This window comes from Canis aureus, chromosome 14 (assembly GCF_053574225.1).
Source record: "Canis aureus isolate CA01 chromosome 14, VMU_Caureus_v.1.0, whole genome shotgun sequence".
Lineage (NCBI taxonomy): Eukaryota > Metazoa > Chordata > Mammalia > Carnivora > Canidae > Canis > Canis aureus.
Window position 1 is genome coordinate 47,138,338 of NC_135624.1, and position 25,984 is coordinate 47,164,321.

The following is a 25,984-nucleotide window of genomic DNA, read 5'->3' on the forward strand; positions in this document are numbered from 1 at the left end:
AAAAAGAGCCTGTCTTGTTGACCAGTTAAACACTGACAGCCTCAGGACACCTTCCACCGTCCATGCTGTCAACGGAGCCAATACATCTGTGAGAGGATGACGAGATGCAATTGTGAGGGTTCAAATAAAGTTCTTATTTTCCGATACTTCAAATTTTGCTAATTTAAATTAAATTAAATGCTTCAATTTCTGGTCAGCCTCTTGCCAGAAAGGATGTCTGTATTATGAATGGCTAGCTCAGGGCAGTGACTTTTTCGACAGGGTCTGAGATGAAATTAAGAGATTTGAGTCCCACACTATGAGTAGCTCTTCCAGTCGCACATGAAGGTATTTCTCATGGTTTTTTCTTAGACTTCTGACTCTCCTTGCATTTTCTCCTGCGACTGTTTCAGAGCTTGAACTGTGACCTCTGCATCATAGTTCCCAAATTTCTCTTGAGTCCCGAACTTCCTTTCAAGTCAGATCATACATTTCCAACGCCTAGCACTTAGCAGCATCTCTTCTCAACATAACCAAAACCAAACTAGTCTCTCTCCCCATCCCTGCCTTCAAACTAGTTCTTCTCCTAATGTCCACATTTGTGCTGGCGAACACTCTACTACTCCAATAACCCCAAGACTCTCCACGTCTCCATCATCCCCCCATGCCATGCATTATCAGGTTTTGTTGGTGTTTCCCCTAAATGGATATCTACTCTTGAGAAAGGAATGGTCTTTGAGTCAGAGCCTCATCAGAACCAAGCAGTTGTTCTAACAGAACGGTCCTGTACTTGATCATTTACAGCATTTATAACAAGTGCTTAATAGTTTCCCACGGATAAAAAGGCAACTTTTATAGGTTCTTCTGAATCGCAAGGCATATGGGATATTCCATTTCTGCCTTATTCCTCCCACATCAGAATCAATTCTCGTCCACTTACACATGTTGCAAGCAGTGTCCACTACATATACCATGATGTATGATACCTTCGGTAATTTTAAGAATACCCACTGAGACAGATTATTTGAAAGAACGAATGATGATAGCTTGAAAATGGCTTGATGGCCCAGATGAATGTCTTTACTGACCCATTCCCTCCGCACCTGGTTTAATCCACCCACCAAAGTGAGATTGCTCAGTTTGACCTGCAAGAAGACTCGGCACTGTGTTACAGGGGGACATGAAAACGATGTGGCCACCCGTTGACCCGTGAGCTGGAACCAGACAATCAGAGGCTCCTCACACCCTCCCCCTGCCCCGTCCTTGAAATGCACCTCTGTCTCCACAGCCAGAGCCATCTTCGAGAATGCAGCCTTGAGAGAGCAACGTGCTGTGGCGACCATCTGGACGTTACACATGACTAAACCCAGATAAGGATTCTATATAAACTTCCATGATCCTGGCAGGCAGGTCTGGAAAAACCACTCATCTTGTCTGCCCAAGACAAGCCTCCTAGTAACCATGGCACTGGTTTACTTAGTAAACCTGCCATCTACCAGTCTGAAGGGGTCTGACTCTTTCTTCAGTATCTCCTTGCCCTCTGTACATGGAGGCAGTTTCAGATTTGACCCAAAGAAGCTCCCAAGTTTGCAAACCAACACACTGACACAACTTAACATGAGATCTGCAATAGTGCATTGATGTCAACACTAGAGTTGGTGGGGGGTGCCCTTTCAGGCTTGGAGATAGACAAGTGTGGGGCGCTAGCCCAACAGAGACAGTAGTAGAACCCACGTACTTACTTCATTTACTCAACACTTAGTTATTGAACTCCTACTATTATAATATGCCTAGTGAGGGATGTAACAATAATTTCAGCCCAACTGTCCCTCTCAAATTCACAGTCTTGTAGGAGAGATATGTCCATAAATAGTATAATTATATGTCAAGGCAGCAAACGATAAGCACCATAAGACTTACACCTCATGCTGTAGGAATTCAAAGGATAAGCATACAATTTCTTACTGGAGAATCAGGTAAAAATTGTAGAGAAACCAGCACTTGAAGAGACACAATTCTGAGAAAAGTATCCTCCAAAAGCCATGTTATAGCTTAAAAGAGTGGTAAAATACAACCAGAGAGCTAACGAGGTGTGAACTTTCTTTGGCTTCCACAACAGTGGAAAGGGTTTCTTTGTTAAGATGGTCACAGGAGATTTTAAAGATCATCTTCCTGGGTGGCGCAGTGGTTTGGCGCCTGCCTTTGGCCCAGGGTGCGATCCTGGGGACCCGAGATTGAATCCCACATCGGGCTCCCAGTGCATGGAGCCTGCTTCTCCCTCTGCCTATGTCTCTGCCTCTCTCTCTCTGTGTGACTATCATAAATAAAAAATAAAAAAATTTAAAAAAAAGATCATCTCATCTTCTTAGGTGGCAAATTCACGATGGCCTCAGCGCTGCCTGGAATCCTGTAGCCAAACACATCCCACTTAGGATGTAGCAGTGAGGAGTCAGCGGAGGAAGTTCTAGAGGCTCATTCTGAAATCTCCTGTCAGTATATATCAACAAGTACTCAATTTTCAGAAACCCTATTATTCATGATTGGTGCAAATATGTTCTCTAGTGTCCAGGAAATAGTTTGCTCTTATCCAGGGGTGAGGGGAAAGAAATACTTTGAAGAAAGTCAGCACTTTGGTCAATTCCCTAACTTTCCTCTTGCGTTCATGGCCACTTAGGACTATAGCTGTTCGTGGTGCATTATTCAGAGGCCCTTGGCTTTCCTCTGGTTATAATGGAACTCTTAGACTCTACTGAAGAGTGAATCATGCCCGGTGAGGTAAACTGCTGGGGAAATTCCTAAGCTTCGTTTCAGTGGACGCCACAGCCCTCTCTCCAGATGCCACCCTCTTCCAGAATCTACCCTCCACAGGCTCGAAACTGTAAGCCAAGCCCAGGCACAGCATTCCATGGTGCAGGCAGGGAAGAAGGCTTCTGATTGATTGACCTGCCATGCTTCTGATATGTACTTCTTGTGTTTTACTAATCCTGTTGGTAAAACCTCACTTCTTATATCTTGAGAACTACATTTATTTTAAAAACAGGGGCATGTTGGTTTATATCACCTGTATGGATACAATCTATCTAGGATATTTTCTTGAGTCAATTTCGTTCCATTTGGGACACCTTCTCATCCCTCGCCTTCCACATTTTTACCTCCATCATGATCCCCTCCCAGCTTGTCGTTTCAACCATTTTCACCACAGCCCTCCCCTGACTCTTTGGGGATCTGTGGTTCATGGGTGCCTCCACCATCTCCCAACCTATCAGCTCTCTCCCTTTTTCATTTCCTTACATACCTTCCTTAGAATATTTGGACCATAAATGAAACAATTCTCTCGTTAATACTCTGAACCTGCTTACCCCTCTGGATTTTCTTCCCCTCTGATGTAAAAGCCAACAGCAGATGAAGCCAACAATCTTCTCTCTCTGTGTCTACACCTGGACAGTTGGGTGTGGCTGCAGAAAGTCACCCAACAGGACTATTGGGTTGCTGACGTAAAGCCTTCTCCATTCTCCTCAAGCTATCTTCTCCCACTATGCCGTCACTCTCAGAAGAGGACCTGCCCCAATTCCCATTTTACAGAATAACAACTATCAAATGAGAATTGCCCCATCTACCTGAATCTAAACCCACACACGTGATCATTTATAAAAACTTTCTTTACTGTTCAAGAACAGAAGCTATTTAAAGCTCCTCATATTTAAGACTACTCCTCCCACTTTTGTGACAGACTCCATCTCCTTCTCCCTTTTCAGGAATTTTACATCTTAGTTCTCCATTAAAGCATATATCCAATCTCTCTCTTTCTCTCTCCCCCCCACTGCCATCAACTTTTAACCATGTTTAGGTCTCTTCAGTTATTTATTTTTATTTTTTTGGCTATCCTCAAGCCTATATTACACTTCAGCCACTGCTGTAGCTCTCTTTCCTTCTTTCTTATCCAACATGCCCTAGGAGTTGCTAATATTTAATATCCAAATTTCCTCACCTGCTGTTTACTCTTGTATAATTTGGTACCCTCTTTTGTCACTGCACCAAAAAAGTTTTTGATGTGGTCGCCAATGACCTCCATGTTGCCATATCCAAAAGACATTTTTCAACCATCATTGTAATGACATCCCAGTATCATCTGAGAAATCAAGTTCTCAGTCAGCCACTTCCATCTGCTTCAAGCAGTTTCTTCCTTTGGCTTGTCTTTCTCCTCCCTGTCTGGTCATTCTTTCTCTTTCTGTAAGGTCTTCTCTCACATTCACACTCTCCAGGCCATGTCACCCACAAAAATAGTATCAATTGCCAGCCCCACACACATGACTTACATCTTTAAAACAGCAAGAGTAGATCTTTCCCCTGAGCTCCAAAGTCTTGTATCCAATTGGCCATTTGACATCTCCTCAGTGGATGTTATTAAAACACCTCAAACCTAACAAGTCTGCAATCAAAAAAATAATCTTCGTCCTCCTATCTGGTATTTTTCCAGAGTTCCCTATCTCAGGGAAAGGTAATTGAGCACTTATTGTGTGTCAGGTATTGTTTGGACACTTGGGATATATCATTATGTAGAGTAAAAATCTCTAGCTTCATAGATCCTACATTCTAGTAAAAACTACCATCATGTCTCACGTGGAACGGCTTACCTCTATCCAGTCTTGTACTCCTTAATTTGTTCTCCACATTCTAGCCCCAATGATAAAGAGGCTGTATATCACTGGATAATGAGAAAAGGAAACATGAAAAATGATCCCCAAAGTGAACTAATTCAAGAGGTTCCGAGTCTGGAACTAGAGATGATCATGAGAAGCATGTACCCAGTGACCTGGTAGAGATCTGGGGAGGGCTTTGGACTTGCACAGGAGTGTATGGAATTTCAAGTTCATTTTATTATGATTTCAAAGGTCAAAGAGACCAGACCTGAGATCTCAGGTATATTAGCCTTTATCCTGTTTAACTTTCCTCCAGCATTTGAGTTTATTAACACATAGTCCAGTCTTGGGAAGACTTCCACAGCTGCGAATGGCAAAAACTGCTTTAGAACAGAGAGAGAACTGCTTTTGTCATCATGGCATAAATAATATTAACTCAGTTGTGACTCTCTCTTTAAATGAAAATACTTCCCTTTTCTCATCAGTGTACACCCAGCATCTAGCGTAGCATCTGAACACAATCAGAAGTAGATTAATACCTGTGGAATAAATAAATGAATTAAATTGCCTAAACAAAAATTGCTCAGTGCATCATTATGAAAATTACTACTTCTTTGTAAATTATATGTATCTTACAAAGTCTATTCCTAAATCATGAAATTGAAAATGTATTTGGTAAAAAAGTGAAAATATTTCCCTTTCAGGAAAAATGTACTAAAATGAATAAAATCAGCCTTTACAAGGACTATTAGTGCAATTCCACTCACAATTCCTATTTTGAGCTTTGAAGTCAGCTAGAAAATTTTGTAATTTAAGAAGTAAATTTTAGTGAATTTTATTACAGATAAATTTTTTAAAAATACAACCTTTAAGAACAGGAAACAAAGTGGCTTAGTAATTTTATTAGCCACCTAAATCATAGATTCCAAGACATTCTTGGTTCAGGGCACTATGTGTCCAGGTAATTTTTTCTGGTGGCCTAAACCAAAAGAAATGCTTAACAATTCCACCTAGTAAGTCTAACTACTTTATCAGTGTTTGTATCCTAAAAATTTAGTAGACATTTTAAAAAATACAACACATAACTTGAAATAAATAAAATTTTCACTCCTTTCTTAAGTAATGACACCTGCTAATGTAATGTGTGTGTCTGTTGGGCAGTGCACAATACCTCAAATCTTGGAATCCGATTAGAAATCGCCACCATTCATTACCTGTTCCACATGGATTTTTCCATGGTACAACTTTTTACACAGAACCAAGAACCCGGTTTTATGAAGATAGGACAACATCAAAAGGAATACAGCACAGTACTATCTAATGCTGACATTGTAAACTACCTCAAGCTATTATTTCATTTGGTAACCAACAAATGTTGAGTATCACTGGATTCCCCTCAAAAATGGAAAATAACTAGCAGAGCCTCAGTGTGTCACTGCAGTGTTTTGAGGGCCTCAGTTCACAGTTTGGAAATCGGGCTCTAGACTATTTTCCAATGTCTACCTGTCTAAGCCTGAATCCTTAGGGAAGTCATTCATTTTTAACCCCATTCAGAAAGCCTCCCTTGGTCTTCTAGATACAAGTAATCTCCCTCTGCCTCACCTGAATTTCTGGTCAGTGGCAGAGACCAATTGGCTGCTAGCATCCATTCTTTTCCTTTGATGTTAGAAAAAGAATCCTAAAATTTGGTTGGGCCAATATTTCATGGCAACTTCAAATAAAAACATCTCCCAGCCTCTCTTGCATCTATACGAGGCCACATGGCTGAGTTCTTGTTCGTGAGATGAATCTAGAAGTGGTAAATGTGACTTCCAGGAAGTGTCTTCAAAGAGGGGGATAGTGTCCTTCCTCTTTCCTGCCGGCAGGAATATGAGTGTAATGGCTGGAGCTCAAGCAACCATTTTTTAAAATCTTCCTTTTATTTTTTTAAAGGTTTATTTATTTGAGAGAGAGAAAGAGAGTGTGCCCAAGCAGGGGAAGGGCAGTGGAGAGAGAATCTTCCAGTAGACCTTCCACTGAGCAGAGGGCTCCAGGAGGGACTTGATCTCACAACCCTGAAATCATGACCTGGGCCAAAGTCAAGAGACAGACACTCAACTGACTGAGCCACCTAGGTGCCCCTTAACCGACTATTTAAGACTCTGAGCTAAAAATTATATTCCAAAGGTGTTTAAATAGCAAGAAAGAAGGGACTTACATCCCTGATGGATTTGTGAATCTATCAGCCCTGAACTGCTTGTTTTCCAGACTATATTCACATGAGAAAGGAATAAGTTCTTGATAAATCACTGTTAATCTAAATATTCTATCACTTGCAATTGAAACAATTTCAACTGACCTATATATTTATCACTTTTTACTTTGTATCATGATCATGTACGTATGTACTAAAATTACTGAACTACAATTTCAGGAGGTAAAGCTCCATGTTCAATTCATTCAACAAATTGCTACATCATGTGCCCAGAATATTATTTTGTACCCCAGGCCACTAACCAGTGCCTAGTACATAATAGGATCACAATAAATATATGCTTTCTCAATTGAATAAATGACTCACAATGCTCAAAAAAATTTCCGAAGAGGGACACCTGGGTGGCTCAGTAGTTGAGCATCTGCCTTCGGCTCAGGGCATGGTCCTGGGGTTCTGGGATCATGTCCCACATTGGGTTCCCCATGGGGAACCTGCTTCTCCCTCTGCATATGTTTCTGCCTCTCTCTGTGTGTCTCTCATGAATAAATAAATAAAATCTTAAAACCAAAAAACAAACACCAGTCTGGATATTATGTGAAGATACTAAAAAAAATAATTTCCCAAGAAATGTTTGGGATTTTTAATATACTTACTTTTGATGGGAGGGAGATAGAAATCATTAAAAGTATTTTTATGAAAAATATTATAACTGTCAAGTTTGCTTGCCTTTGGCCAGGAAAACAGCAACTCAGTGTGACCACAGTGGATTATCTCCTGTTATTCAGATGCTTGGTGACTTTTATACGTCTTCAACAAGGATAAACTCCCAAGGAAAAAATGTACAACTTAGTAAATTATATCTTTTCAATTTTCAATTAAAAATTTCTAAATACAGGGTAGTAGCCAAAAGGTCTTCATCAGGAGTTCATAGGGACCAAGCAGTAAAAATTAAGGTTAGTTAAAATGCAAGCAATCATTGAATGAGGTCATCTTGCAATCCCACCAGAAACCCCGAGTTCTCTACTGACTTCAGAAATCTCCTGCCTGGTTTCCCCACATCCTCACTTGTCCCCTTCCAATCTCCACATTGTGGTCCTGCTTAAAACCCTCCAGAACCTTCCTTAATATGACATAGAAGACAATGTTTCTTAGACATCAATGTACATGTGAAACATGTGGGAGAAGCTGAGCCAGTAGGTTTTGGGTAGAGCCTGAAACTCCGCATTCCTTACTGGCTCCCAGGTGATGCGGATGCTGCTTTTCAGTAGCAGGATCTGGAGACCCTTCTAGGTCTGCTCTTCCTAGGCTGGGCTCACTGCACACCCCTCACAGCCTCTCCCTCTATGCTTCTGCCACCTTCAGCCTCTATTCCAGATCCTCACAAGCATTCTCTGCCTAGGATGGCCTCCCTTCAGCTCTCAACCAGCCTGTGTCACTCAAGATTCTCTTCCTCCATCAACTCACGCCCCATGGTTGGTTCTCATCTTTCTGCTCTTCATCCCAGTTGCATGTATGTGTGTGATTATTAGATTTCATTGGTTATTCCAGCTACACTGTAGGCTCCATGAAGTCAGGGTCCATGTTGGCCCACCATTGTAGCCCTCGTACTCAAAAAAAAAAGGCCTGGATGGTACTAGGCACTCCATAAAAGTATTAAAATAATGAATCAGGGCGCTTGGATGGCTCAGTCAGTTGACCATCTGACTCTTGATTTTGGCTCAGGTCATGATCTCCAGGTCCTGGGATAGAGTCCCGTGTGGGGCTCTGTGCTTAGTGGGGAGTCTGCTTGGGATTCTCTCTCTCTCCCCCAACCCCAGCCCCTCTTCCACTCATGCTCATGTGCTCTCTGGCTCTTTCTCTCTCTCAAATAAATAAATAAATCTTTAAAAAAATAATAAATCCATAAACTCTCCTAAATGTGCCCCCCCCATGCTGTCAGAAGAGTCTTAGAAACACAAGGACCAAAATGCTGCTCCATGATGAAATAATTACAACAGTCATAATAATAATGGAAATAATAACAATACAGCAAGAAATCCATTAAGCACTTCCTGTGGGCTAGGCACTTCTGTGTTTTGCATACAAAATAGCTCTTAATTCCCAACACAGCTCTTCTAGGGGGTTGCTATTAACATACCTATTTACAGATGAGGAGTGTGAGGTTCTTTGTGAATTATTTCATAAAAATACTTCAAGGTAATTGACTAAAAAAGGCAGAATCCAAAGCAACACTCAGTCATTCCATTCCTTGTCCTGAAGCTCAGGAGAAAGACTAGAGATCTCATAATTTTTTGATTTGGCCTAGTTCTATGACTTTCAGAACTTCTTAGACACATTATCCACTCTCCAGCTCTGTTCCTATGAAGATAGACTAAGCTTTTACCCATTGAGTCATGCAGAACTGAATCCTGATGTCCCAAACCTGATGAAGGACCAGATCCCATGGCCTGCATCATAAGAGGTTCAAAACCACCCATCCCTCAGGACAGCTGCCCCTTTGGGGTTAAAAATAGGCCTTTTCCTAAGTCTCCATGCTTCTGCACCTTCTCCCAGGCCAGATATGGGATAATGGAGGATTACTACTTCATGGTAGTTGGACAATAAGAAATATATTTTAGAAGTGGCCCGTCTGTGGCATTTTTCAATTCCTTTCTGAAGCTCAAATTTCAAAATTACCTTTAAAATCTTGAATTAATTATCTAGCAAAACTTTACCCGGAATCCTTAAATACAGACGTTTTCTATTCTCCATCTTTCAGAGAGATGGAAAAAAACATAAGAAAATAAGTTAACTGTCAGGAATTAAATTTATAAAATATTGCCAGAGAATGTTTTGGAATTCTGAAAAATGTGAAATCTTCTACAGTTTCTATGGTGTAGAATATTTTCCCCCGAGAATGCAGGTCTTGGCCCTCGTGATCAGTTTTCAGAGACGTGGATGTTATTCTGCTTAGTGTAGTGTAGTGTAAGCAACATCATTTCAACAGTGAAAAATGAGAATAGAAAGTAGGTTCAAGTTGATATTTAATACATGAAAAACCTAATTTACGACAACAACAAAAACACTGTTCCCTTCCCTGACCATTCCAAGGTTTTGCTAAATATATGCTATCCTTGGCCTACGATAGTTCTGAAAGTGGAAATATTCATCCAAAGATACTGTCTATAAAGAGATTAATGAAAAAAAAAGAGAGATTAATGTCATCTCGCTACTTCTTAGAAATGTAACAGCATCAGATATAGAGACACATTGATTATTTTTATTTCAAATAGGATGTTTAAATTGCAACCAAAGATCACGTAAACTTGAGGTAATATGTACACTTTCAGATTAACAGTATTTTGAAACGTGAAGGTTAATTCCACCTCCATAATGTGATACTATATACTATGGATTTTCTTAAATATCAAAATGGCTATTTTCTTCAAAACAATTATGACATCGTATAGCCCTAGTTAACAAAGGACGGTTAGTCAACAGTCTGTGAATTTTAGCCATGTACAAATATCACTGCCCAAAGGGTATCCTGACTCCTAATGTCAATCTGGTAGGTTTAGTAAAATTCTATGTATCACTTTGAAGTTTATGATATGAACAAGTCAAATATCAAAACATTCTTAAACCAAAATGACACTGCACATTTTAGTGGATGGGATTTTATGCAAAATTATGGCACAATTCAATAACCATCTGTCCTACCAAAAAAGATTTGCTTACAATGTTAAAAACAATTCCAAAGAAAAATTCATCCCCAACCCAAACTATGTGTTGGTTTGAGACTAACTTAGCACCTTAGTTCTCCAGACAGGAAGCTGAAGAAGTGCAGATGTATCCTGGACTCTGCTGCTTCAGTGGGGCAGAGAGCAACCTGCAAGGATCACAAGGTCCCTCTGACTGGTGCGGCCTGAGCAAGACACAGAAGCTCCCTCTAAACTCTGGGGATATTACTTTTTTCTTTTTTTAAGACTTAATTTATGTGACAGATAGATCCAGGGAGCACAAGCTGGGGAGGATGGGGGGGGGGTGGAGAATGGCAGAGGGAGAGGGAGAAGCAGGCTCCCCATGGAGCAGGGAGCCCGATGCAAGGCTTGATCTCAGGACCCTGGGATCATGAGCCAAGCCAAAGGCAGACACTTAACCACTGAGGCACGCAGGTGCCCCAACTCTGGGTATACTACACTGTCATGTGTTAATATACTCACAGTCCTGAAAAAAATCAGACACCAAGTCTCCAATTGCTGTTAGATATTTAGGTCAGAACATTGTCCTGTACAGCCATCTCTCCAAAGTGTGATCTGAATTGTTTTTTCGGTATTAAAGGAAGAGCTTATCCAACCCACTCCCACTGTCTATCCATTGAGCAAAAACAAGCCAACTGTTACCCCATATTTAAGAAGTAAATCTGCCGGCACTAGATGGTTTCCTCTCTGTTCTCAATAAACTGTGGAAGTATTCCCTGTATGAATTAAAAGTAGATTTATTGAATAAGAGATCAGTGATTTAGATACACTCAAACCAGACATCTGTTAATTCTCCAAATATTAGCTTCTACTCTAGCAACAAGCGAAATGCCTCCAAAATCATCCATGAGTGAATTATGCCAAACCCAAATGTCTTTTGTTGTGATGTTTGTTTTTAATGTTCCAAGAGGCATGAAGAACAAGCATCTGGTTTTCAGTAAGTCTTTTCATCCCATTTTCTGGTATTTAATTGAAGCATACAAAGTTCAAAGAACTCATGAGCTCTCTCAAAATGAAATTACTCAGTTCACACCAGAACACATGGTTCTGCAAGCCAACTATGCTCACATTTTCTCCTTTGAAAATCAACACAACAGCAGCACCAGATAGCACCCCCACGCCAAGTTTAATATTCACACATCTCAGAATGGATGCTCAATACAGAGACTAAATACCGACAAATATTTTTCCAGTTGAGGAGACTAATAATAATAATCCAGTACCCAGGCAGCATATGGCTTCCGTGTTTCTGTTTTGAGGGTTGCATTGTTCAGCCAAAGTCTCAAATATGAGATTGGAATGTTTCAGAGGCAACTTGTATAATATTGTCTCCACCACTGAAAATCTAGGTGACCTTATAAAGCCATCACCGTGTCCCAGCCATGTTTCCATATCTGTAAGTAAGGGGTGAAAAATAAATGTCTTGCGCCAACCACAAATATTCCAAAAATAAAATGAAACTGGTAAAGCAAAAGAAAAGAAGAAGAAGAACAATGTCTCTTTCAAGTTCAGAGAGCTCTATGAGTCCTGATTTCTCTCCAACACATTGTGTGGAGTTTGCTCAATTTGGTCTCTGGAGGAAAGCAATAATACAATAATCTTTATTCCAGTGAGGAGATGTCTTCAGAAGCAACAGGAAAAAACTTTTTAAGGTAAACCTCATTTTCTTCAGAGCAAGGTGGGAGGGTCATATTTCTGTTCGGTAACAGGAGATTATCTCAGAATGAAACAGCAGGCGACTCCCCATCTAGACAAGATAGATAAATAGGGCCCTAGGTCCTTTTTGTGAGATGACTTTGCCCCCAATCTCAGACATGTCAATGTTACCATTTTGTGGCAGGCACAAATCTTAAAGTAATATAAATTCCTTTTAAGGTAGATACAACATCAGAAATCTTTCTGCATATATTAACGAGTCTTAACGCCTTTTCAGTTCAGTGTACTTCTTTGGAAACAATGGAGACTACAGCAGGGGAAAAAAAAAAACACAGGAGGGCTGGGTTATCCATCCCTCAGGAAATTAGATGTTTGACATTTATTCATTAAAATGTGTTGATAAAATGTTTTAAATTTCACACCCCGATTACAAGTTACTGTATTTCAAAGGATACTTATGGCTAAATCCAGTGAAGCCTAATGTATTGTCAAATGAAGCCAAATTTACTTTTCATGGAGCATTAAAGAAGCTGTTGAATTTGGGCAAATCTCAGAGACCTAATTGACTCACTGATCCTATAACAATGGAAATGTTGTGACTTTAAAAAAATTCAAACAGATTGGCAAAGTGTGTACAGAGCTACAATATTGACTCCCTACAGCTGAAAACAATCAGGGAATGCATACAAGACAAAATGGATGTTATGCTCTACAACAATCCATTTTAGGCATTTCAGTGCAAAGTAAAACATAAACAGATGTTGAAAACAGTTAACCTACTGAACCTACCTGCTAAAAGGAATCCTGTAGTAAAGAAAGAAGAAAGAAAGAAAGAAAGAAAGAAAGAAAGAAAGAAAGAAAGAAAGAAAGAAAGAAAGAAAGAAGAAAAGAAAAGAAAAGAAAAAGTAGAAAAAGTACAAGTAAGAATTTTATGTGTTAGATGAAGGAGCAATTTCTTTCTGAATACCTGGAGCAAAGGGATGAATCCCAAACTTAATATTCATCATTTATTTTGCTCTATTTCATGAATATTCTAGTTGGAAAATACAGAGAAGTTCTGTATTGTGTTCCATTACAAGACATGTCTACGCTACATGTCAAAATCTCATTAATTTGGCTTATTTCACTTGTGCTTCTTTAGCACCTATTCTGTGCACAGCTGGGCTATAGGAAGATGAGAAAGACACAGCCCCTGCCCTCCAGGAGTTGACAGCCTATGTTCCAGGGGATGCATCACTTTACGAGTGACGTCAATACCCCAGGACAGGACAGTAATACACATACATAGAAAGGATAAGTCAACCATGAGGGCGGAGTGAACTAGGGCACCGTCAGGTCACACTTACATTTTTTAAAATAGGTAAGTGTTTGCTTTGCACCAAGGTGAAACAACACTATTTCTTGAGCATTTGGGTCTGAAAGCATGTGTGTGTTGGTTGAGACAGGAGAGAAGCCAAGGGAAATCAATATAATTGACATGTTAAGCAGGGCAATTTTTCACTGATGGGATTCTCACACATATTTCAGGACATTTGGCATCCCTGGCCTCTACCTAATAAATGCCAGCAGTAACTCTCCCCTCTAAGCCCAGGCACTGTGACCCTAACATACCCTCCATTATTTCCAAATGCCCCCCCAGGGTACTATGTTTTCTGGTTGAGAAGCATTTGGGCTGCCTAGCAGGCATCTACTGAGCACATACTGCACAGTCAGCCCTATGCTCCGGATGCAAGGCAAAGTCCTAGGTTAGCAAATTTCTCCCACATTCTACAGACATTAACTAACACCGAGAGTTAATACTTTTAAGTAAACACTGAGAGTTACACTTTTTTTCCACAGAGAGATATTATATTTTTTTGAGATCAAACATTATGTCTTTTCATTATGACCATCACCCTACCTGGCATATAAAAGGACATACAATCTTAATGTCAACATTAATTAAAGAGGAGAAGCATAATTTATTAAGTCTTCCCAAACCTAACATCTACTTCTTTAAACCAAGAATAGTGAGGAAGCCTAAGGAGTGATATTTGGGGGAAAATACACATGAAGTGATTATTTCTTGAGCAGACAGGGCATGAGGCCTGAAGTTTTGGTGGACTTGTACCAAGTGAGATTCATGTAGCTTGGCCTAACGTTTCAAATGAGGCTGAGGTAGGATCAAACCTTTGTAGTCCCGCAGGTGAGCAGAACAAAACGTGCTTCTTGGAAACTACAAAGCAGCTAAGATTCTTCGGCTTTCCAGAAGTAGATGAGAACTTCTGGTTTGACTATTTGTGCCAGCCTGAGAAAAGATACTGAAGAAAGGCTGCCCCAGGTTCCATTTATTATGCTGTTTAAACTCCGTCAGGGCCATGGACAGAAACCAACACTTCAGATGTATGGGGCTTGTTCAAAGGGTTTAGCCATCTTCCATCACATGGTCCTAATTCACTCTGGATTTGTTAATTAAATAACCTCTGACCCTGGCTTTAGATTTTAGAGGCTAATTCATGGATTCTGTGAGGGAAAGGTGGCAGATTTTGTTTCAAAACAAACAAAAAAGAATGGATGGCTTTATCATCTTGTATTCCACCTTCCCGAGGTGAAATAGGAACACAACTCTATAAAATTTTTATAAGTGCAATCCTAAAAAGGCCATTTAAGAGGACTGTGCATTGAACATTCTGTCTTGACAAAATTGATTTACCTCAGGCGAAGAAGACGTGGAATGGTTTAAAAAACATACTTTGGTCTGATTTCCAAAACAACAAACTAATGAAGCTAGAGGAAGAAAGAGATCTTAAAAAGAAAAGCTGAGACTTGCACCAATGAGCTGACCAGAAAGGAAGAAGAAAACATGACTCTGAAGGTCTGGATAGAGAACAGCAAAGTTGTACCCAGGTCTACTACTCTTAAAGAGGCTATTAGAAAGGGAAAGATTGTTTTGGTGGCTATTAGATAATAACAGATGGCTGGAACCCAAAGAAATCAAACAGAGGGGGAAGAGCAAGATCTCAAGAAACAAATAAATTAATTACCCCCAAGGACATAAGCATTGGAGAAATTACTGAAAGCTGTCTTCTTAAAGCTTCCAGTAGACAATTCATTGCAAGAATAATTCAGAAACCATGCTTTCTAGATTATACATCTGTGCCAAGTGGCTACTGAAAACAATATTCATGGAACACACAATCTATTGGAGGAGAAAGAGAACAAACAGTTATACACATATTCACTTAATATAATTGTATTCAGTGCTATATAGAGTAATGATTGGGTAAATAATTTGTGGTAATGTAACATCCAAAACTAAGTCCTATTTCTTCATGAAAACATAACATGTTGTTCTTAACTACAATAGGGCACAATCTATTATTGAAAATACTTCAGTGACAAGGAATTCTAATGAATATTTACTTATTAGCACTCAAAACTGAATTGCTAGAATTATTTCACCCATAAAAAAATAATTTATTTTATTAATAAATACATTCCCAATTTCTTCCAATGATGGTTTCAAATGTTTTTAATATGTTAATATATATATTTACAACATAACCTGTGCTGTTTAATATTTATGATCAGAGTCCAAAGTATTAAGAATTACATAACATTTCTTAAAATTGTAAGAAGTTGATGATGAAAAGATGACCTTTCAGAATATAAATCTCATTGGCCCATCCATCATATTTTTAAATTTTGTTTTGATATCTTTCCACAGTTAGTACTCCCAAGTAATAGAACATTTTAAAAGTCAGTTTATGATTGTATCAAAAAGGATAAGATACTTAGGAATAAATTTAACCAATGCAGTGAAAGACCTATATTCTGAAAACTAAAAGACACTGATGAAATAAAGATGACACAAGCAAATATAAAGACATACCATGCTTACAGATTGGAAGAATTAATATTGCTAAAATGTCCATATTCCCTAAAGCAATTTACAGATTCAGTGCAATCCCTATCAAAATACCAAGAGCATTTTTCACAGAACTAGGATAATCCTAAAATTTGTATGGGAACACAAAAGACCTGGAATAGCCAAAGCAATTGAGAAAGAAGAACTGGAGGTACCCCAATCCCAGATTTCAAGATATATGACTACAAAGCAATAGGTAGTCAGATCAGGGTGGGACTGGCACAAAAACAGACACAGAGATCAATGAAACAGAACAGAGAGCCCAGGAATAAACCCGCATTTACATGGTCAATTAATCTATGACAAAGGAGGCAAGAATATACAATAAGAAAAAGTCTTTTCAATAAATGGTGGTGGGAAAATTAGATAGCTACATGCAAAAGAATGAAACTGGACTTTCTTAAACCACTGTTTGACATTATATACAAAAATGAACTCAAAATAGACGAAAGATCTAAATGTGAGACCTGACCTGAAACCATAAAACTCCTAAAAAGAAAACAGTCAATAATCTCTTTGACATTAGGCTTAGCAACATTTCTTTAGATATGTCTCCTAAGGCAAGGGAAACAAAAGCAAAATTAAACTTTTGGGACTACACAAAAAATAAAAAGCTTTTGCATAGCAAAGGAAACCATTAACAAAACAAAGAGGCAATCTACAGAATGGGAAAAGATATTTGCCAGTGACATATTCAACAAGGGATTAATACCCAAAATATATAGAGAAGTTATACAACTCAACTCAACACCACCCCTCCCCCAATAGTCCAATTAAAAAATGGGCAGAGGACCTGAATAGATATTTTTCCAAAGAAGGCATACTGATGGCCAAAAGACATGAAAAGATGCTCAGCATCACTAATTATCAGGAAAATGCAAATCAAACTACATTGAGATATCATTTTACACCTGTCAGAATGGCAAGTATCAAAATGACAAGAATTAACAAGTGCATGTGAAGAAAAAGGAACCCTTGTGCACTCTTGGTGGGAATATAAATTTGTGCAGTTCCTCTAGAAAACAGTATGGAGATTCCTCAAAAAATTAAAAAATAGAAATACCATATTATCTAGTAATTCTGCTATTGGGCATTTACTCAAAGAAAACAAAAACATTAATTTAAAAAGATAAATGCATCTCTATGTTTATCGCAGCATATTTACAATAGCCAAGGTATGAAAGCAACTCAAGTGTCTGTCTAGATGAATGGATAAAAAAGATATTCATATATATATGAATATATATAGGAATATTAGCCATAAAAAAGACAACATGGATGATCTAGAGGGTATTATACTAAGTGAAATAAGTCAGACAGAAAAGACAAATGCCTTATGATTTCGCTTATACATGGAAGCTAAAAAACAAAATAAATGAACAAACAGACAGACTTAAATACAGAAAACAAATTGGTAGTTGGCAGAGAGGAGGTGGGTGGGAGGATGGGCAAATTGGTGAAAGGGAAATTTTTTTAAATTGTAATATATTATTTCACAAAGAATAACATCTGTCAATTCTCCTGGGTTTCTCTTCAGTGCAAAAGTTGTCTATACTTTGAGACAAAACCAAACATATAAAAGATAAATGTCTTTAAATATGTAGTATGTTTTGGATGTATCTAATTTGCTTCTGAAAAGGCAAACCTCTGAATCCAAATTAAGAAACTAACCTAATAAAAAAAGATATCATCAAATGTTTAATAATCGCCTAAACTTGGTGTATGGATGTTTATCCTTCATTTAAAAAAATGCTTAATTGCAATCGTGATTGTGAACTAAGTATGAATAATCCTGATTTCATATGAAGAACTTAGAAGAAAATTCTCCTTTGGGAATTGTAAGATTAAATTGTATCTAACAGTATACTTTTTGTTTACTGCTTTCCAAAAAAAAAAAATTGTTGCTGTGATTACAAATAATTTCAGTGTAGATACAAGCAGAAGTTGTAAACTCTCCTGAAAATGTTAAATAAAATATATTTACTTCTTTATATTTTTTTAAAAATTTGAAGCAGTCACCCATTTATAGAAAAGGTAAAAGTACAAGACATAGAACTATTTTCCTGAGCCATTTAATAAGTTGCCAACCGGCTACCCTCTCACCCTGGCATATGTTAGTGGGTACATCCCACAAAGCAAAGCACTCCCCTACATAACCACAGCACAACCAGCAGATCACCCCGACAGGCTGCTCCCATTAATTCTCAGAACTCACTCAGGTTTTATCAACAGCCCCAACAATGCCCTTATACCAGAAGAGTCTACTTTAGAACCAGATTTTACACTTAGTTTTCATGTTTCCTTGACCTCCCGCAGTCTTCCTCCAACTTCCAGGACTTTGCTTCTATAAATTACAGGCCCGTCATTTTGTGGGATGTTTAGTCGTGGTTTGGGATTAAACTCAGACATCTTACCAGAAATATCGCAAGATGATACTCTATTCTTCTCATTGCATCCTACCGACGTATCCCTCCATTGACAAAACCACATCAGTCCCCTGGTGTCCGCCAAGCCCACCTCCTGTGTAATAATACTCTCCGCCTCCCCACCTCATCTATCTAATCAGCAAGTATTTTGGGGTGAGGTCTTGAAGTTCTGCAAATACCCCATCCCTTCACGTTCTCAGCTTATTCTTTGGTGGACATGTGCATGAACTCTTGGTTTCCCATTTTATTCAATGGTTTATAATCTGTCGTCACCATTACTCATCTGACACCAACCCTTCGACCCTTGGGAGTCAGTCTGGCTCCTGCGTCCTTTAGACAAGCACCCATTATTCTTTGAGTCCCTCCTTGCCTTCCAGAAGGAGATGCTTTAGACACATCTTGTACTTTCCTTGCCTCACTCTTGGAATCAGCCATTTCTCCAAGAACCTTGGTTCCTTTTTATGAAAAAAAAAAAAAAAAAAAAGAAAGAAAGAAAAAAAAAGGTATTTGAAACCTATATCTGGCTGTCCCCCTTGGAACTCACAGGGGATGCTCACTGCTTTAGGTTGTCACTGTTTCCTGTCTCTTTCAGCAGACAAGAGCTACAGGGGAAAACGTTATTTATCTTTCGTCCACATACACATACACACATGACATCTGTATCTATTTTTATATCTTGAAACATATATTTACACCCTTATCTCCAATTCCCACCCCATATCACAGGGTTCTAGATTAGCTTTGTGCCTCTCTTTATCTTTAACTCCTTTTTCCAGTAGCAAGGAACTTGGTTTATTCTTTTTTTTTTTTTAAGATTTTATTTATTTATTCATGAAAGGCCAAGACACAGGCCGAGGGAGAAGCAGGCTTCCAGCAGGGAGCCCGATGTGGGACTCGATCCCAGGACCCAGCTATCATGACCTGAATCCCTGTGGCTTCGTCTTAATATATGTGATTATTTGATGGGTCCTCCAGGCTGCAACAAGTCTCCTGGCCCCATCTCCGCACTGGGTGCCATGCCCACGCTGTCTGAGAACAGCTAACACCCAGAGAACAAATTCAGGACTCAGTTGTTCACCAAGGGGCAAGAGTTGGAAGATCCACACAAAGGTCTGAAACCTCTAGAAGGCAGTCACGTCCTTCCCTTGCTCGCCCTTTTACCACTTACATATAAAGATGAATGAACACAACGACAAGATCTGGATCCTTCGGCCTTCTCCTCCACCTTGACGTCAGGAGGTTGTGAGTGTGTGTGTATTGTGTGGGTCTCACGTTTTCTGCTCAGCAGCCAGACCACCACAGAAGCTCTGCGTTCTCGCGTCCCATCCCATCTGACCAATTTCTGGGCCGCACTTCAGAGCATTTAACACTCTATTGAGGGGGAAAGGGCCAAATTGGATAATTTGTTATATTTCTCTTCTGCCTTTGAGAAATGTAAGTGGAGAGACAACAAACTTTAAAAAAAAAGAAAAGCCCGCTTTTAAAACTTAAAAAAATAATAATCATAGAGAAAGGTCAAAGAAATGTCATTTTAATCACGAATTTGTTTTAATAACGATTAACATAGTTATCCCATGAATTTCGCTTATTGCCATCAGGGAGAATAAATAATTTTTCTGGAAAGAAAAATTCAACTAGTTGGGAAAGCTCTCTTCCAGGAAGAAAGGGAGAGAGTGGCCTGCTTTTAGGAGTTCCTGACACAAAATGATTGGAGAACATGATTAGTTAGGAATATTGATCTCTCGTCCAGAGAGCATTTTTGCTCCTCTTGCTGACATTCCGTGGATAGAAGTCAAGCCAAAACAATCCCAACGGAAAGTGCTGAGGCTACACAGGACGGAGTCAAGCGGACAAGTGGAGGTGGCCACAAGACGACCTGGGCTGCTGCCCCTGGGACATGAATCAGCCTTTGCAGGTCCCTCCAAGGGACCCCTGGACTTTCTCGCCGAGGACACCATTCCTAGGGCTTATCTCCGTTTCAGAAAGGATGGGAAGCTCAGCTTTATGGTGCAGAAGAAGGCAGCATGAAAATCACCTTCAGCCAGGTTTAGGCCTATAGTTACCAAGTCTGGAATTTACATTAAAAAACAAACAGAGGGGCGCCCGGGTGGCTCAGTGGGTTAAGCATCTGCCTGCCCGCCCAGGGCCTGATCCCTGGGATCCTGGGATGGAGCCTGCTTCTCCCACTGCCCCTCCCCATCACTCAGGCTCTCTCTCTCTCTCTCAAATAAATAAATAAAATCTTAAAACACACACCCCCTCACCCATCCCCCACACACAGAAAAAAAACCACAAAGGCCAAGAGACAGGAAGCTATTCTCTGAAATGTGCCCTAACCCTTCCATAGAATGAGCCAGACGCACAGCTGGAGTCCTTCAGCCATTTCTGGCTGGACGCTCCCACCCGCCCCCTTGCCCAGGGCTGGTCATCTCCAGCAGGCAGCTGGGTGAAGAGCTTGGAGGGGCCTCCCCAGGGCTATTTTTAACCTGGTATTTTCAGCTTCTAGCTTTTGCACTGGGGCAGCCCCGGATCTGGGGGATTCACTCCAGCTGGGAAATCTGAGAAGTCAGCTGGCCTGTTGTGGCAAGAGAGGTATTTTTAGCTGAGCCGTGGGGATCTCAGGATTGCCATCTACTTTGGACCTCAGGGTGGGAGACACAGAAGAGCCAGGCCAGAGGAGGGGGGCCGACTCTCAAGGTCCTTAGCAACAGGGCCGCTGAGCTTATTGTCGGAGGAGGATTCTGTGTCTACCCTGGGGGGCGGGGAGGCCAGTCCAGGGGCCTTCCCAGCAATAGTGCTGTACCCTCCCCACGGAGGCCAGGCCTTGGATGGCCTCCTGCAGGCCAGGCATTCCCAGGGGCTCCCCCCCAACACCCACCTGCCCACCTGCTGCTCCTGCATCCCCTGGAACTTGGTAGAAATGCAAATTCTTGGGTCCTACCCAATGATCTCAGGGATTCTCCTGCCCCACTCATCGTTGAGAATTCGTGGTCCCACCACACTCACCAACATTCGTAGATAAAGGCACAAGAGTAAGACTTCACCCCTTCCAAGCCCACGTGGCACTACATTTTTTAAATTAATAGACCTTATTTTCAGCCCATTTTTAGATTCAAGAAAAGGTTGAGTGGAGAGCAGAGAGAGCCAGTAACTTTTTCCAGACCATTTTCCCTTCCTCTCTCTCCGCTGTTCATCCTCAAGGACGCTGGTAAGACGTCAACTGAGTTTTGCCATCAAAGGCTGCTGTTGAGCGGGTCAGAAACAGACCCCGCCGCTCAGGGACGATGGCCATCACGGGTGCCAATCCTGGGAAGGACGGCACCTCGCCACCCCAGCCCAGGCTGGAATGAAGCCAATAACTGTAACTGCCTAAAATGATGGCGCCAGATGAAGACCTTCTCAAGATGGTCTTAGACATGACGTTAACTCTAGACTCTTAGTGAGGAAGTGGTGTCCTATGGCTGCTGCAACCAACTGCCACGGGGGCTCACCACAACGCACACTTATTTCCTTAGAATTCTGGAGGTCACAAGTCTGAAACCAGTTTCACTGGGCCAAAATCAACGTGTCGTCATCAGGGCCTCTTCCTCCGGAAGGCTCTCAGGGGACAATCTGTTTCCTCGCCTTTTTCAGTTTTTAGTGGCTGGTAGGCCTGTAGGCCGTGACTGGTGGACCTTTCCTGCATCTTGAAAACACCTCTCTCCAATATCTACACCTGCCGTCTCACTATTTCCTCCTCTGACTCTGACCCTCCTGCCCAAGGACATGGTGATTACATCAAGTCCTTCCGGATGATCCAGGATAATCTCCCCACCTCGGAATCTTAATTTATCACATCCCCAAAGTCTCTTTTGCCATATAAGGTGGCCTTCGCAGGTCCCAGGGATTAGGTCGTGGATATATTTGGGGAGACCATTATTCAACCTACCATACTCCACATGGTCCGTACGATGCAATATCGTAGCCAGCCACCTGTGGTTAGTGAGCACAGAAATGTGGCCCATCTGAACCAGGGTGGGCTATAAGGGTATTGAAATTTGAAGACTTATAAAAAAAAGTAATATATTTAATTAATTTTTGTATTGATTCCAGGTTAAAATTATAAAATCCTAGATACAGTGAGTTAAATAAAATACATTAAAATCAACCTGTTTCCTTTTGCTTTTTCAAATGTAGCTGCAAGACCGTTTCATGTAACACCTGTGGCCAACATTATATTTCTAAGGGATGGTGCTACTGTAGATCACAAAGGAAGCAGGGTGATGCCAAATTTCAATTGCTTCATTTTGGTCATACTCATCATCAGGCAGCCCAGACGTAAAAAACAACATTTCTTCTTTCAACCGTCTCTAGGGAGAGTGACTGACTACACAGAATTGAGATTTCAAATCAAGAGGGATATTATCTAGGGACACGTACAACTAAATAATGGTAACTAAAAAAAAAAAAAAAAAAAAAAGTAACTTGTATTCTTACAAAGCACCTCCACAAAGCATTATTTTACTGAATCCTCAATCACAGCCCTCTGGGGTTGGGGGGATCCTGTTCCCATTGTTCTGAGAAGGAAACTGAGAATGGTACCTGCTGGGGGTGCAAGCAGCTAAGTGAGGACCCAGGTCTGCAGGGGCCTAGTTCCTGGCTTGGGTTTAACCATGTCATTAGGCTCCCTCTACCTCCTGAGTTATTTTATAACCAAGCTCCCTAGATTTCAGAGACCCAACAATTCTTCCTTTTTTCCTAGGAATTCTGTTCTTTGGCTACTCTGAACACATTTATTTATTTGTTTGTTTGTTTCTTAACTGAGTACGGAGGAGTGGATGTCCTACCTTCCTTAAATGGAAGATGATTTTTCTCCCGTGTCAAACTGCTCCTCAGCTACACCCCGAGGCGTACCTGGCTCCCAACTTGATCCCGGGCCATCTGTTGGAGAACCCCAGCAGCCGGGACTGTCTTGCTCCACTCTCTCCACCACTCACAAGCGGCACGCGTGGGTGAAGTGCTCGCCGCTGACTTGTAGCCTTGAACAAATCAGGGCTCTGGTGATCTGGTGATCAGATTTCATCTGATCAGTCTTTTTTGGGGTTGAACAGGCAATTCTGCTCTTTGGTGGATGGTCACCATAAGAAGAATCAGCAAAAAGACCCACAAAGAAAGTCCGCTAGGATGCCTCTTCCCCGGACAGCACTTCTCAAATGTCAGAAAAAGAAGAGGCAAGGGAAGGAAGAAAAGGTACAATGCACTGCTTGCACCTTAACACTTCAGCTTTTTTTTTTTTTAAGATTTTGTTTATTTATTCATGTGAGACACAGAGAGAGAGGCAGAGACACAGGCAGAGGAGCCTGATGCGGGACTCGAACCCGGGACCCCCGGGTCACACCCTGAGCCGAAAGCAGATGCTCAACCGCTGAGCCACCCAGGCACCCAACACTTCAGCTTTTAGACCTAGAAACCTCGGAGGGTGTCTAGTCCAACTATCTCATTTTACCTATGAGGACCCCGGGATCAAACAGGGTAACTGGCTTCTGTAAGGTCTCCAAGCAACTCAGTATCAGATGAGGACTAGGACTCCCATCTCTGCTTCTCTGCTTTTGTTCGAATTGGACAAAATTGTTCTGAATGATCACAGAGAAATACCTTGAAGTAAAATAATACAGCTTTGATCTCCAAACCACACTACCGAGGAGTGACACCTTGCTTGCAGGAGAAGGCTCCGGAATGGGCGCTCCGAGGTGAGGATCACATATGGTCACAGCCATCCTTGAAAAGTCTTTTGGAAAGTGCCACCCTGGAGACTACCACCACTCTCGGGTCAGTAAACCCCCCAGAGATGGAACAGGCTCATCAGCTGAGCAGCAAGATTAACTGATTGCCTTGAGGTTGCAGGACAGGAAGGCACAAATCTTTGAACACGGGGTCACACGGAGGCCGGCGACGTGGATACACATAAAGGCCCCCGTGTTCTGAAGCCAATGGTGGACTCCCTTCTCTTCTTACCTTGGGCTCTCACTCCTGGGCGCTAAGTCAAATGACAGGCAAAGGGACTCATGCTACTTAGATCGCTCTCCCCTGTGCTCCTGATTCAGTGTGCGGTGGCGCTTAGTTAGAGACCAGGTTCCACGTGTGCGTGAATCCTTGTGTTTCGCCGCCGGTGGGCCCCAGTGCCTAGTACCATGCCGGTGTAGACATGTGAGCGGACCGGGGGCATGAGTCTATTATTCCTCTTGCTGCCCAGGCTGTGTGGCTGATGCTCATCAGGCGGGGTGACGTGGGTCTGTACGTACATGACTCTTAACTTCTTGGGGGATTAGGGTGCCCTGGCCAGAAAAATTCACGTGCAAGTGTTCATAGAGATTTTTCACTACCTGTGGGGTCTGGGCAACCCCCAAGGTAGGATTTCTGGACGCTATAACCTTTTCCATGCTACAAGGGACACCTCAGCAGGATGGCCCCCTGACTTCGGAGAGACTGACGTGCTTCACTTTCACAGCCGCATAGAGATCTTCCTTTAAAAGTTTCCCCCCGCCAAAAAAAGGGATGAAGCAATGGTTTTCCTACTATGTAACATTTCCATCAGCAATATGTGTTAGCAAATGCATCTTCATTAATATTATTCCATTAATGATACCATTTCCTAGGAATAGTAGCAATACAAGTGATGCAGGAGAAAGACAAATGAAATCATAATTTTGCAAAAGAAAAAATCAAAATAAAGGCTCAATGGCATGTGACAAGTTCTTAAGTTGTTGATGTGCCAAAAAAAGAAGAAAAAAAGGCTCCCAACGGCTGGAAATAAAAGGTGCTCCTCAAACACTGTCAGCCTCAGGGCTCAAGGGGGTCCCGGGCTGGGCACGACTGAAGGGCACCCAAGTGTTCTTTGCCACTCAGCCCCGTACTTTCTGGGCAACTGCTAAGCCAAACTGTGGGCCACCTCGCCTGTCTGCACAGGTGTCCTGAGCCACCGGCAGAGCCTCAGCGCTGATGCTGGGCAGCAAGAGGATCACCTGCAGGAGCACCTGCACCCAAGCTGGCACTGCCACCCGCCTGTCACCCCGCTCCGATGGCCTGCACGCGTCTCCAGGAGCACATTCAAGCGGCTGCTGGGCAGAGGGCTGAGCAGAAAATCATAATCTATAGGCCCCACTGGGTGGAGCTCGGAGCTGAGCAACCCCAGCTGCAGAGCGCGATGGCCCAGCAAGCAGGAGGGCCAGGCCCTAGGCCAGCAGTGGCTCTCCCGGGGCGCAGAGGGAGCAGGACATGAGCCGGGGCCGGGAAGCCACAGCCCAGCGCGGGCAGCAGTTGCAGCCATCCAAGAGGAGCCACCCCAAGTACCCCCTCCCCAGGCCCCCACCCCGCGGGGAAAGCAGACACCACCTCCCAACCTGCACAGTGATGATCTGTCCAGAGAATAACAACCATTGTGGACTGTGTTTAGTATAAAGCAG

General features: G+C 41.6%; 1 protein-coding gene across 3 annotated transcripts in view; it reads right to left on the reverse strand.

Annotated features, from left to right (window-relative positions):
- CORIN (corin, serine peptidase) overlaps positions 1–25,984 on the reverse strand; it is a 235,731-nt gene that overhangs the window by 198,741 nt on the left and 11,006 nt on the right. The window lies entirely within an intron of this gene.